This window comes from Nelumbo nucifera, chromosome 3 (assembly GCF_055504915.1).
Source record: "Nelumbo nucifera cultivar China Antique chromosome 3, China Antique-T2T, whole genome shotgun sequence".
NCBI classification, from domain to species: domain Eukaryota; kingdom Viridiplantae; phylum Streptophyta; class Magnoliopsida; order Proteales; family Nelumbonaceae; genus Nelumbo; species Nelumbo nucifera.
In genome coordinates this window covers 76,226,546-76,241,085 of record NC_142651.1, presented here as the reverse complement: position 1 = coordinate 76,241,085, position 14,540 = coordinate 76,226,546, and the positions used below count along the sequence as shown (strand labels likewise).

The window sequence follows — 14,540 nt, the reverse complement described above, 5'->3', positions numbered from 1 at the left end:
AATCATTTAGTTACTATTTTAAAAATATATTATTTTTACAAATAGTAATGTCTTTAAATAAAAAATAATTACTGTTAATTGTTGTATGATGCAATGTTAATTATTGTTAATTACTAAAGTAATAGTAATTAATGATTTATAATTAATTAATTACTATTGATAATTAATTAAATCTATTAATTACTAATATTTAACACTACCCGCAATTTTCAAAAAGAGATGAACCTTATTTGAGATCTAGCAAAACAAAATTTCAATATTTAGAACAGAAAACACAACACCATCTATAGGTTTCGTACACATTTTAATTTACTAAGAAATGTTTAAATGCATAAGAATAGGAAGGTTGGGATCTCTATACCCAAAACTACGAACTTCCGCAACAGACAGAAGAGCCAAAAACTGAAAGAATTACTTCGGATCAATGATTTAGATAGCGACAATAAGGCAAATAGAATTAAAAAAAAAAACAACTTTCAGAAAATCTTAATAGAAATGGGATCAGAAACAAGGATTCTAAACCCATAAATAGAGCTCCACATAAATTTTATGTATAGTTTTCACACTTCCTTCTAATTTTATATATTCTTTATATACATTCAAAAAACACTTCTCATTTATTAATTACTAATAATAATTAATTAAATTTATTAATTATTAATACTAATTAATTATTGATATCTAATATTATATATATATACATATATATATGTATGTATATATAAAAGGAATGATTTCAAGCCAAAGCCTCCCCCAGACATGTGGTTATCCTCTATTCAAACACCTGTCATTCCAAAGATTTAAACAAAATGGATACGTGTCAAATTCTGATTAGTGGTAGTTCAAGAAAAGAGCCCACTAACATGCAGAGTGGAGCCCACCACCATACAGAGTTGTGAGAAGTGGGAAGCTCCCACTTTCAATCCTTTCCTAAAAGAAAAGTAAACTGTGCTATTAATTACTGTTAACTACTAAACTAATTAATTAATTCCAGCTATTGATTACTAATAATATCTACCTCTAATTAATTAAGTAGAGCTATTAATTACTAATAATAATTATTGTTAATTACTAATTAACAATAATTATTTATTTTGTGTGCATTTTCTAAATTCATACCATAAATTAGGAGTAGAGTCTCATTGAATACTCGGCATCGGATAAAGTATTTTAAAATCATTAGTTAAATACTTAATAATAACAATAATAATTAAATATTATAGTACAAATAATCTTTCAAAAAATAAAGAAATAATAATAAAAATTAGACATTTTTTTGCTTAAACAAATGTCATTCCTGAACTTCTCTGAGTGAAGGTTAACTGGACTTCTTTAAGTGAAGGTCAACTGAACTTTTCTAAACTTCTCTATATTTGCAACTCATACAAGCTTGCAATCTCAGAGAAACTGATTCTATTAGGTTAGTTAATTCATATCAGCATAAATATAATTATATATATTTAGTGTTAATTATATACATTATTATTATAAGTGATAATAATTAATACTATTATTATTCTCCAATCAATATTTCATTTAGTGAAAATTAAATTATAGAACTATGAATTCTTCAATATTGTTAAACTAAAAGAATTATTAGAGCAATTATTTTTCCATGAATTAATTAAAAATCTTAATTATAACAAATTATTTACTTAATAATAATAATGATTATTATTATTATAATAATAATAATAATAATAATAATAATTTAATAGCAAAATTTAATTACTTAAAAATCTTTGCTGAAACTATCCGTTTTAATTCAAACTGATTATTAATTAATAAAATTAATTTCTAAAAATTATTATTTACTCAATATTTTTAATTACTCTTTGGTTAACGACCTTATCTTTGAATAATTGGTTTTTTATGTTCAACAAATATGTTTTTTGCAAAAATCCAAATAATTTTTCATTTTCACAACTAACTGATGGAGGTAGATTTGGCCCGACCCCTTGGCTGTGCGACACGTGGAAGAAACCGGGGTGACCTGGCAGGAACGCCAACTCGGCATAGTAACATAGCATGGCCATATCCCAAGAAGAGGCCCAAGCTCCCAAGCTCTCCAAGAAGAAGCCCAAGCTCTCGAGCTCCCCAAAAGGAACCCACACTTCCTGGGAGGTGAAACCCGACCTCTCCCTAAGAATCCCGAAGCTAGCAAGCCCGCGAGGGGCGAAGCCCGGACTAGCCCACCTCGGGTCAGTCCGGGTCATATCCCGGCACCTCGGGACAGGTATGTGATATTTGTGCTTTCTGGTCCTAAAGCCTCTTATTTTCCCTTGCCTTCTCAAGAGTATTAACTTGAGCTTTGGAGTATTCCCACCGGGTTCCTCCTCGGAAATCTCTTATTTCTTCCTTGTTTCAGGCATCTTCAGCTTCGTCAAAGGCAAGGTTACTGACAGTTAAGACCGACCGGATCGTGCATCATCATTTGGCGTTGTCTGTGGGAAGACTTCAAAAAGCCTCCCCTAACCTTTAACTCTCTTCCAAAGAAAACTTAGCATTCATGGCTTCCTCTGGCAGTGACAGACATAACGCCGACCTGAATGCTGTAGAGGAACACCCTCAGCCCGCCACTGTGTGCATCGGGCAGTTCACCATCCCCCTCTTGGCAGACGGAATCCCTAGCCTCAATGCGCCACGAATAGTGGCGCCTGTGAATGTTCCCCTTCCCCCCTCTATTGAGACAACCTTCGTCGAACCGACCGTTGTCCCTCTGGCGACCAGCCAGAACCAGCTTGATGACTTGATGCAATGCATGCGGGCCATGCAAGCCCAAATGCAACAGTTTCAGCAACACCAACTCCATCAGCAGCAACTACTACACCACATTTCTTAGTACCACTACCAACAGCAGTTCCCCCAACTGCCTCAGAATCAGTCACAGCTCCCACCTCGACACCCTGCTCTCAAGCAGGTCAAGCCCTCTCCTCAGGGCGGGCGCCTTCACCGAGGGGAAGCTTTCCAGGCTCAGGACCCCTCCAGAAGCCAGGCCTCATCCCCTGGCAGGAGGGAAAGACTAACTACCCCCGCTTCGCAGCTTGCCGGCGGATCGGGAACCTCCCAGCCAATCAAGTCAGCACCACCTTGGCACTTGAAGTTCGGGCTCCCGCTCACGGAGAACCAATTCGGCGCCCTGGCCGCAGACTACCACCAGCAGTCTAGGCCTATTGAGCTCGGCAACACCGAAGCAAGCAGCGCCAATACCGGACCTTCCAAGCAGCAGCGGAGGCGCCGACGAAGTCGCCGAACTACCACCTGCGTCCTGCCCGAGCTTCGAGGTAAAGAAGAAGCAAGCTCGGATGAGGTAAAAGTTGCTCCTATTCTTTCAGTCCCTTCCCCCCTGTCATCAGAACTCCTCACTGTTCCCATGCCCAAAGATTTCAAACTCCCCCCGCTAGACAAATATGATGGGTCCTTTGACCCTAGTGATCATGTTGATGCTTTCCAATCCCAGATGCACTTGGCAAGGGCCAGCGAGTCCTGCATGTGTGTGGCCTTCACTACCACTTTCAGGGGAGTGGCTCGCACCTGGTATAGGAACCTGGCCCCCGGGTTGATAAGAAGCTGGACCCAGTTTGTGCAAGTTTTCACCGTGCACTTTGTCACCAGCAAGCGGTGCCCCCGGATCGAGGAGAGCCTCCTCGGGATAGTCCAGAAGGAAGGAGAGTCCATCTGGGGCTATATCAAGTGGTTCAACAACGCGTGCTTATAGATACCGCGCCTTGACCCCGCGGTACAGCTCACGAAGGCCAAGAGGGGTGTGACGCACAAGGAATTCAAATGGCACATGGTGGTCAACCAGCCCACAACCATAGCCGAATTCCTCAAGCTCGTAGATAGATTCATAAGAAAGGAGGAGGAGATCAACCAGAGAACTGAGGGCGGGTTCAAAAAAAGGAAGAGGGAAGGCGAACCTCCCAACCAAGATGATAGGAGAAAGAAAAACCCAACTCGGGGGGCGAAGCCAAGTCAGCCATTCCGAGCTCCCATGGTAGATCGGGCGGACTACACGCCCTTGAATGCAAAGCGGGTTGAGATCCTAATGACGATCAATGACACCCCGTACGTGAAGTGGCCACCTCGTCTGAAAGGAACCCGAATGAGAGGAATAAAAATTTGTATTGCAGCTTTCATAGAGACCACGGTCATAGCACCGAACATTGTAAGAATCTCCGCGACGAGATAGAGGAACTTATCCGTCGTGGGCACCTAAGAAATTTTGTACAACATAATAATAATAATAATAATAAGACAGGTCGGCAGGGGGAGCATAACAGAGATGCCCTCGAATCCAGCAGCTGGCTAGCAGAATGCACCTCGGCAGCAGCTCGGGCATCAACCCGTGAGGCCGCTAGAGAAGAACAAAATCCCCCAAAGCGGCCAAGGACGGAAGACCCCATATTCTTCACTGAGGATGATGCGCGCGGGGTTCACTACCCCCACGACGACGCCCTCATCATAAAGGTAAAGATCAATGACTTCGAAGTTCGGCGCGTACTCGTTGACTCCGGCAGTTCGACAGACATCCTTTTTAAAGCGGCCTTCGACAAACTCCAGTTCCGAAAGAGTGACTTGAAGCCCACGAACACCCGCTGGTCGGCTTTAGCGGAGAAGAGGTCCGACCCTTGAGAAAGGTCACAGTACCTGTGGAAGTTGGCACATGGCCTAGCACGGTAAGACTCAGGCACGACTTCTTGGTGGTTGCGACCCCCTCCCCATACAATGCCATAGTAGGTCGGCTGATCCCCCCACGCTTTAAAGGATGTGGTGTCCACTTACTATTTAGCTATGAAGTTCCCCACGGACTTCGGCATTGGGGTAGTGCGGGGTGACCAGCCCGAGTCCCGCAAGTGCTACGTCGTCGCCCTCAAGGAAAAGGCCAAGGTGACCAGTGACCTCGAGCTAGAGCGACCTGCGGAACAGAACGAGGAGCGAATTGCGCCCACAGAGGAGACTGTTCCCATCCCTGTCTCGGCAGAGGACCTAGCCAGATCACTTCAGATCGGTGCTTCCCTGGAGGAGCCCTTGCAATCCGAACTGGTACGCTTCTTACTCAATAACTTAGATATCTTCGCTTGGTTCGCGGCAGAAATGCCCGGCATAGACCCTAACCATATAACTCACAAGCTCAATACTGACCCTGTAGTTAGGCCCATTAGACAAAAGAAACGCAACCTAGCCCCAGAGCGCTGGAGGGCGGTCGATGGGGAGGTCGAGAAGCTCCTCGCAGCAGACTTCATAAGGGAAGTTCATTACCCGAGCTGGGTAACCAACCCCGTTCTAGTAAAGAAGGCAAACGGAAAGTGGCGCATGTGCGTTGACTACACCGACCTAAACCGAGCTTGCCCGAAAGATTGCTTCCCCCTCCCCCGGATCGATTGCCTAGTGGACACGACCTCGGGACACAAGTTGATAAGCTTCTTGGATGCCTACTCGGGTTACAACCAAATCAGGATGGACCCGACCAACGAGGAAAAAACCACCTTCATAACCGAGTTCGGCCTCTATTGCTACAAGGTTATGCCCTTCGGACTGAAAAATGTTGGGGCAACCTTTCAAAGGCTTGTGAATAAGCTGTTTCAACCCTTAATTGGCACAAAGATAGAATGTTATGTAGACGACATGGTCGTTAAGACACAGTTTTCACATGAATTAATACAAGATTTACATTGTCTTCCAAATTCTGCGCCAATTTAGCATGAAACTAAACCCAAACAAGTGTGTCTTCGGTGTCACCTTGGGTAAGTTCCTAGGATACATCGTCAAACGGCACAGTATTGAGGCCAACCCGGACAAAATAAAGGCCATCCTAGAAATGAGACCACCCCGGAAAGTAGGGAGATTCAGGGGTTAAACGGCAGAATAGCCACTCTGAGTCATTTTATGTCCAAATCGGCAGACCGCTGCCTGCCCTTCTTCAAGGCAATGAAAAGAAAAGGGTTCGAGTGGAACCTAGGATGCCAACTCGCATTTGACGAGCTCAAAAGATACCTCGGCAGTATCCCAGTTTTGACCCGACCCGAAGAGGGCGATGTTTTAGAACTGTATCTTTCAGCAAGTGCCGAAGTGGTCAGCTCAGTACTAATAAAGGTAGTAGATCGGGTCCAACGACCTATCTACTATGTTAGTAAAGTGTTGTAGGGAGCAGAGACGAGATATCCAGAAATAGAAAAACTGGCCTATGTGCTGGTCATTGCGGCCCGTAAACTCCACCCGTACTTCCAAACCCATACCATTATCGTCCTCACCGACAAACCCTTGAGGCAAGTATTGCTCAGGCCCGAGGTCTCTGGTCGATTGACGAAGTGAGCCATCGAACTCAGTGAGTACGGCCTCCAGTACAAGCCACGAACTGCTATCAAAGCCCAAGCCTTGGCGGATTTTGTTGCGGAATGCACATTCAGCTCCGAGGTCTTTAGCCCGGTTGAGCACGAGGTCCCCAGTTCGGGTGTGCTCGGTGCTCCCAGGCCAGTTGAGTTCGGGCACCGTGAGGTCGCACCCAGTTCGGTATCTCTCCTGGTTAGGCCAAGCGTGAACTGGGACAAAGAGCCCTGGATCCTTCACGTAGATGGCTCCTCAAATCAGCAGGGCAGTAGAGCTGGTGTAGTTCTTCACGGCCCGAGTGGCACAAAACTGGAGTACGCACTACGCTTCGAGTTCGCGGCATCCAACAATGAGGCGGAATACGAGGCGTTGGTAGCCGGGCTAGCCCTGACGCAAGAGGTAAAAGTACGTCATAATAGACGGACGGTTGTACCGAAGATCCTACACGCTCCCCTACCTGCGTTGCTTGCGGCCTCCCGAAGCCGAGCTTGTACTCCACGACATTCATGAAGGCCTGTGTGGTGGACACCTGGAGGACAGGGCCCTCGCTCAAAAAGCACTACGACAAGGGTACTATTGGCCAACAATGAAAGCAGATGCTGTTGAGCTAGTCAGGAAATGCGATAAGTGGTAGAAGCACGCCAATATTCACCACCAGCCCGCCGTCGACCTCAAGTATCTCACCAGCCCATGGCCCTTCGCACAGTGAGGCCTCGACCTACTCGGGCCATTCCCGCCAACAACGGGTGTGAGAAAGTTCCTAGTAGTGGCGGTAGATTACTTCACAAAGTGGGTTGAAGTTGAACCTTTCGTTCTATGGGCATACCGAACTACAGAGAAAACCGCCATCGGAGAAACTCCCTTCAACCTCACCTATGGCACGGAGGTAGTCATCCCAGCCGAAATCGAAATCCCCTCACTTCGGTTGGAAGCATACAACGACAATACCAATAACGACGAGCTACATACCAACCTCGACCTGCTCGACGAGGCGAGGGACCTCACATACATCAGGACCGCAGCGTACCAGCAAATGGTAGCTCGGTACCACAACGCCAGAGTCAAGAAGCGAAACTTCCGTGTCGGGGACCTGGTTCTTCGCAAGGTCATGGTACCTGAGCCCGGCATTGGCAAACTCGAGCTGAACTGGGAAGGACCCTACCGAGTAAAGAGAGCACTCAGAGGAGCGTACGAGCTCGAGACCCTGGAGGATAGGCAAATACCCCGAGCTTGGAATATCATCAACCTAAGGCAATATTACCTATAAGTTACCGAACTGAGCGGACTGTGAGCCGCTCCCAGAGCCTAAGGGCCAGAACGCCAAGGTAACAAAGACCTCGGCACTACAAGACCCAATCGCCTCCCCGGCATGGGCAAAAACCTAGGAAAATATCCTAAGGGCTAAAACGCCGAGCTGAGGATGACCTCGGGACCTCATCAACGCAAACTAAGTGTTAGTGCCAAGAGAGCAGGCAACACGGGTATGAAACTCGGGGTGTATAGCTCGCTCCAAGCCAGGCCTACTGAACTGATGTTTCCTTTACCCAGGCGGAGAATAGATCGGGCATATAGCCTTACTATGTTAACCTGCCTCAAGGAATCCCCTCGTTTCGAGGACCTAATTCTATGCAGCTCGGCAATATAGTCACTTCGGCAAAAGGAGAATAGTTGCACAAAACTTGAGCAGAAAAAGTACTTCATTACAAATGTTTGCTTTACAATGTTCAAAAAAAAAAAGAAGAGAAAAATTATGAGCTCGCAGGCTCGATACATATCACTTCGGGCTCGCAGGCCCAGTACACATCACTTCGGAACTACATCTCCCTTGCCCTCAGAAGGGACTTCGGCAACCCTTGGGGAGTCAACCTCGTCTTCAGAATCTGGATCTTCATCAGCTGCACGAGCCATCTCTGGAGTAATACGCGAGGTGGTGATGGCACGAGTATCAAGTTCGGGGTAGGTGTGCCTTATCATCCACCGGCTCAGTTTGAAGCCTCTCTGGTATGAGCCCACCATCAGGTCGTCGAAGCGCTCCAACGCTATGTAATCGTCCACGGCCTTCACCTTGGTGTCCTCAAGAGCCTGGAAGAAGATCTCAAACTTCTCCTTGATGTCGGCCTTGAGGTATTCCACCTCGTGCTCCAAGACCCCTTTCGAGGTTGCGAGGTGTTTCACGACAAGCCTCAGGGCATCGTTCTCTCTTCGGAGTCTCTCCAATCACTCCTCTGAGCCGAAGTCTCACCCTCAAGATGCTGGACCCGCTCCCGAGCTGGTCCCAAAGCCTCTTCGGCAGTTTGCGCTCGCTCTCGAGCTGATCCCAAAGCCTCTTCAGCAGTTTGCGCCCGCTTCAGATTCCTCTCCGATTGGATGATCAAGGCATGGATGGAGGAGTTTGCCTGCCAAGCAAGGAGTCAGTTCGGCAAGAAAGTAAAAGTCGAAGCAAAAAATAGAGGAAAAACCATGTCAACTTACCACCATAACATGAGATGCAGCACGTGCGCCGATGTGGCCCGGAGGAAGTTCGGACCATGCTACGACCTCGCCTGGATAAATGGCCTTCTGGCTCTTCTGGAGAGCACAGCTCGGAGTCAACACACTGCCAACCCCATCTTGGCTCCCCGAGTTGGAAAACACCGTTTGTGTTCGAGAAGCCTCTGTAGTTTCAGCTTCCCGAGTCTCTGCAACACCGGGTTCCGCTGCCATTTCTGGGATTGGCCCGGCCACCTCAGGTTCCCTGGGAGAATCCAGGTTGATGATCGGAGGATGGCTCAGGATTTCGGATTCCATGGCCCGAGGAGACTCCACACGAGCTCGCTTGGTGACCCGCTTCCTCCTCTTCATTCCGTCAAGTAGGTTGACACCACGGGTCTTCTTTGCCTCCATGATACCTGCGAATAGAGCTCAGCATCAGTAACAAAAAAAAAAGAAAGGAAAACTGAGTAAAGAAGCCTACCCGGACTCAGGCCGGCCTGAATAAACTTAGCCTCTAAGAGGTAATCTCCGCACTCAAGCCCGACCTGGGCCCAGGACTGAAAGGTCTCCGCCATGTCTTTATCTAACATGACGCCGGGATCAGGGACAGCTGCCCTCCAATGAGTAGGAAACGGCCACCCCGTAGCACTTCGGACCACGAAGTAGTCCCGCTTCCACGCCGGGACCTTATTTGAAAGTTTGTGAAGAAGTTTAAATCCCGGGCGGGGAGACAGGTAGTAGGCCCGCCTATGCTCGGGAAGGAAGCTCGCTTGTTTTTTGAGCATGAGAAGGGCAGAAAAAATTTTTAAGTCAAGGGAATAACGTATTCGCAGCAGAGGAATATGGTCCCGACGACATTACGAATGGAGTTCGGGTGAAGCTGACCGACTAAGACACCAAAGTGGTTCAAGACTTCGACGATTAAGGGGTGGAGAGGAAGGCGCAGCTCGGCAATGAGCTGCTCCCGGAAGACCACGATCTCATCTGGATTGTGCTCCCAAGGAAAGTTGCCCGAAGGTAAGCTATATGCATACTCCCCGGGCAGGTTGAACTGACGAACAAGGAACCAGAGTCTCTCAAACGTCATAGTGGAGAGTCCAAACGTGTCCGGCATCCGAACCCGACGAGAAGTGGACTCTAGGCTACCAGGGGTGACCCGGGCTGAAGGCCCTACCTCGGGCTCATCCAGAAGGCTGTCAAAAGAGTCAGCCCGACCCGAGGTCCCCGCCTCAGGCCCTTCTAAAAGATTATCTAAGCTACCCAAGCTACTCAAACTAGACATCGCAAAAGGGAAGGAAAGGAAATTGAAAAGGCTAAGAGGACTCACCAAGGGAACGCTACCGAACTAGGGAAGGTGACGCGAGCTGAGGACCTTGGACGCGAGCTCAAGAAACAATCGTTGAATATTGACAAAGGAAAAAGTGACCAGGGCCCCCACTATTTATAGCCGTTGTACCCGCGCATCAATGGTCGAGATCAAAGCCATCCAACGGCTCTCTGGAAAACCGGCTACACGACCCCTGAGGTGAAATCAGTTTAGCGCGAATTTTTGATGTCCGAGAGCTGATAAATCGTTTGACGTCCGCGCGTGAGTTGTACGCGACCCAAGTTGACTCTGGTCGAGCCGCACTGACCCTGGTTGAGCCAAGGGCATAGGCGGGTCAGATCGGGGGATCTCTGAACTGGACGAAGCATGCCACGAGGCAAATCCACCTGTCAGTCCGTGAACTCCCCATGGAGGTAGATTTGGCCCGACCCCTTGGCTATGCAACACGTGGAAGAAACCGGGGTGACCTGGCAGGAACGCCAGCTCGGCACGGTAACATAGCATGGCTATATCCCAAGAAGAGGCCCGAGCTTCCCGAGCTCTCCAAGAAGAGGCCCAAGCTCCCGAGCTCTCCAAGAAGAAGCCCGAGCTCCCGAGCTCCCCAAAAGGAACCCACACTTCCTGGGAGGTGAAACCCTAGCTATCCCTAAGAATCCCAAAGCTAGCAAGCCCGCGAGGGGCGAAGCCCGGACTAGCCCACCTCGGGTCAGTCTGGGTCATATCCCGGCACCTCGGGACAGTAGGCCATACTCTCATCCGAACTCAAGACTTCACCCCGTGCACCACTCCGGCAACTCGGGTCTAGGTCGTGCAATTGTGAAATCGTACCTGACAGGTCCGTACTCAAGGGCAGCACGCCTGACTGGTCTGGATCTGACATATGGCAATCACACTGTAACGGCCACCTACTACCGCCATCTCAGTTGTGGCAGAGACGGCCCTGACAGAGAGGACAGTGGCGGTTAGGTCTGCCCCCCACAGAGGCTGTTATACCTGACCTGGCAGAAGCTTGGGAATGAGTGCACCAGGTGGTTATAAAAGGCCTTCTTCCCCTAGAAAGAGGTATGTGATATTTGTGCTTTCTGGTCCTAAAGCCTCTTATTTTCCCTTGCCTTCTCAAGAGTATTAACTTGAGTTTTGGAGTATTCCCACCGGGTTCTTCCCCGGAAATCTCTTATTTCTTCCTTGTTTTAGGCATCTTCAGCTCCTTCAGAGACAAGGTTACCGGCAGTTAAGACCGATCGGATCGTGCATCATCACTAACCATTTTATTTTTCTATTATTCAGTTTTCCAAAAGATAAAAATAAATTAATGATATTTACCTATTATTATCAAACCAAATTAAATTAAATACTGATAATTAATAACAAAAATAATGATAATTCTTTCATATTCATAATAATCAATTTATAATTATACACGTAATGTTAATCATAATTAACATTACTTAGTACGGGAAAGTTAATAATTATTATTTCCATTGGCAGCAAATAATGTAAAAATTATTTACTGAAATTATCCATTTTAAATCAGAATTTTGCATTGAGTTGCAGTATATATATATATATATATATATATATATATATACGGGGTCATTCACTAGTTGAAGAAGTAAGCGAAAATAATGCATGATAGAGTGAGCAACCGGTCATTCACTAAATGGACCTGAAAACCTGGCCGGGTGGTGAACCAATCGGTCTAATTGGATAGGCCAGTGATGGTTTGTTCCTCACATACCTGACCAGACTTTATATTTAGGGGTGATCATTCTTTGCTCGGCCAGGAAACCCAGCCCCAAGCCCAGACACAGGCTACATCCCTTTTCATAGGTGCAAAACCAGGCCCGGCCCATCATGACCCCCACTTTATATCAACTTGAGAGACACCATCTATCTATATTGATAATCCTTTGGACAATCAAACAATTAAGATGGGTGGGTGGATTAATTCTCCAAGACAGTTAAATCCTCTTCAGTCTTCATCAGGATATAGACATGCATATATAGTAGGTTAATTTGACTAGTGAATGAATATGGGAGAATTCAATATAGCTTTTGCCTTGAAAAACTATTACAATCATTTACAATTAATGGGGATCGAATTAAATGTATAGAGAAATAGAATCCATAGAAAATTGAAAGAAGGGAGTAGATCCTTCAGTCCCTTCATAATTGCTTGTAGGCACCTCACCAAAAACTTGCTGATGGCTAGGAGCTTCTCTTGAAGGTGAGGGTATGTCTTCAGGGTCCCTCTTGGGTTTAACCCATCTTCCATAAGAGTTGAGAACTAGTCCCTTGTTAGCCAATTGGTACCAGCAGTGAGGGATTCTCAGCTCATCCACCAACAACCCACAGGCTTTGTTTACCAGCGCAATATCCCTCCGAGCATCCGACCTGAATGTTGAGGCAGAACTCAGGAAGCCATCTACGAGATGTAGGTAGGTCTCCTGGCTGTGGAAACCAAGCAAATCCAGCCCACGCTTGAGGTAGGGTGATGAGCTTACATCAAGTCTCAGTTCAGCTCCTACATGTGTGTAGACCCACTCCAATGGCCCTGTGAAATCATCAAACCTTTCCAAACCCTCATTAAGCATAAGTCCAGGCATCTTTGGGACTACATCTTGCTTCACCACCACCCGCAGCGTTTTCACTCCCATCTGCTGAAGCTTCTCTCTGAAAGCAACGTTCCCTACTCTTGGTGCACCGAAAGAGATGACACTGATGGGGAGGCCAGGGAGAGAGGAGGCAGCTTCATAAGCATTGAGGAGACCTAAAGCACCGCCGAGGCTATGGCCGGTGATGGTAAGGCTCACTTCTTCACCTCTTTCTCTATAGAAGCTAACCAATCTTCTAACTTCTTTCATCACTTGTTCTGATGCGCTTGACTTGTTATATCTAGTGGTGTCACACTTGGAAGTGTAGATGCTGAGGAATCCATGTTCAACTCTCACATCCCCATCTCCAATTGGCTCTAGTTTCCTCTGCAAATCCTCATACCACTCGGAGGGTGCCACAGTCCCACGCCATGCCACCACGATATCTCTTCTTCCTATCCTGCGTGATTCTTCCCCGTTACTGACTGCAACAAACCCCATCCAATTTGAATCCTTGCTCCATGTTTCCTCCACCAAATTTGACCTCTGGAGCCAGCGAGGCATGTCAATGTGAGACATGGCGTAGATGTACTTGCTCATCACGTACCCATTCTTGCCAAGTCCTAGCTTCTCAAAGAACCTTTTGGGATTGTATCTGCAGCTCCCACAGTACTCAGAGAAAGAGTCAAAGTCGAATGCATCATATGTGGCCTGAGAAAATTCGCCATACTTTATGATCTCTCGCCGGAGCCAGGGGTGGAGTGGGTCTAACAGATTGTCCCAGTCGGTCAATCCATGGAGTTCACACCATTTCTCTGATATGTCTTCTTTAGGGGATGATGTCGGAGTAGTCCGATCGCTGTGGTCTAGGCAACTCCAATCTATTTGGTGAAGTTCTTTACGTAGCGGGGTCTCTATATGTACACGGAGAAGGCCCGAGAGAGATTCAGCCAGCCGCCGAGTGGCTGTGGCTGCACCGTTGCTCTTTGCTGGATGATGATGCTCTGACTTGACGGCAATCTTCTGATTGTTGGGGATTAGGAGGCTTCTGGTTTTTGTAGAACTTCTTGGGACAGGAAGGTGCTGATTAATGGAAGAGGGTGTGGTCTGCATGATGTCAATTAATTCCCAAGAGGATCAAAAGATCTCCTGGGAAAACTGTTTTGAGGGGATCGAGATGCTTTCTGAGCTTTACTTTTGATTGTTCCAGGTCTCGACTATATACGGAGCTTTCAGATTTGGAGAAGAAAGAGTGGGAGGAAGATATAAATAGGAAGAGAGGATGGCTAATTTGGACTTTTGGAGGTTCTCTGCAACACGGGAGACGGGACACCGGACACGGCCGGCCAGAGAGGAATTTTAATGGACGCGTCGATGACTTCTTTTCTTCATGGGTAGGTAAGGTCTGGATTGTTGAAAAGTTGGCAAAGGTTGACTTCTTCTGTCTATTTAGCGACAAGCCCGCCCTTACCGCGAGGGAGATATTACGGTAAATGCCCACGACTTTGAAAATTGAAAAGCTCCCACACCCACACCACATCACATGCGGCGTTTGTTAGTCAAACCGGCCGGACCAGTGGACCGGCTTGGACAGGAACTGAACCAGTAGTGAATGGTCTTGTATTGACCCCGAGCGGGATGCATAGAAGTTTGATAAAGTTGGTTTGGATCATTTATTTCATACGATCTATCGAACCGGAAGGACCACTACGCGTCGTTGGTTCTGCTGGTTGGATGTGGCACCGTCATTATTGTTAATGTGTTTTCTACAAAGCCATGAGGCCCATGAAGTAATTTGGTTAAGATTTAAGAGGGTG

General features: G+C 47.0%; 1 pseudogene across 1 annotated transcript; it reads right to left on the bottom strand.

Annotated features, from left to right (window-relative positions):
* Positions 1-12,144: 12,144 nt before the first annotated feature.
* On the bottom strand, positions 12,145-13,978 carry LOC104588787 (phospholipase A1-Igamma1, chloroplastic pseudogene; annotated as a pseudogene). Its single transcript, XR_016083611.1, has one exon. The product of XR_016083611.1 is annotated as a phospholipase A1-Igamma1, chloroplastic pseudogene (transcript).
* Between the last annotated feature and the right edge of the window lie 562 nt (positions 13,979-14,540).